This window comes from Arachis ipaensis, chromosome B10 (assembly GCF_000816755.2).
Source record: "Arachis ipaensis cultivar K30076 chromosome B10, Araip1.1, whole genome shotgun sequence".
NCBI lineage: Eukaryota > Viridiplantae > Streptophyta > Magnoliopsida > Fabales > Fabaceae > Arachis > Arachis ipaensis.
Window position 1 is genome coordinate 4,160,175 of NC_029794.2, and position 265 is coordinate 4,160,439.

Below are 265 nucleotides of genomic sequence, written 5' to 3' on the forward strand. Positions count from 1 at the left end.
TTCTTTTTAAGCATTAATATATAATCAAATATTTGTAAGGATGAGATTGAATAAAAAATGTATTGACTGATTTTGGTTTTTTTTTTTTTTTTGGGAGAGCACCATGACGAAGAGTTGTTTTCTTAGCCTACAAAAAAGAGAGGAAATTATATATAATCTTGCACTTTTCTAAACAGATGACTTCCTTCTCTTTATTAACTTAATTTTTTTGTCTCCTTTTCATTTCTCCAAAACAAATGACTCCCTTTGGCACGGACGCACTGTA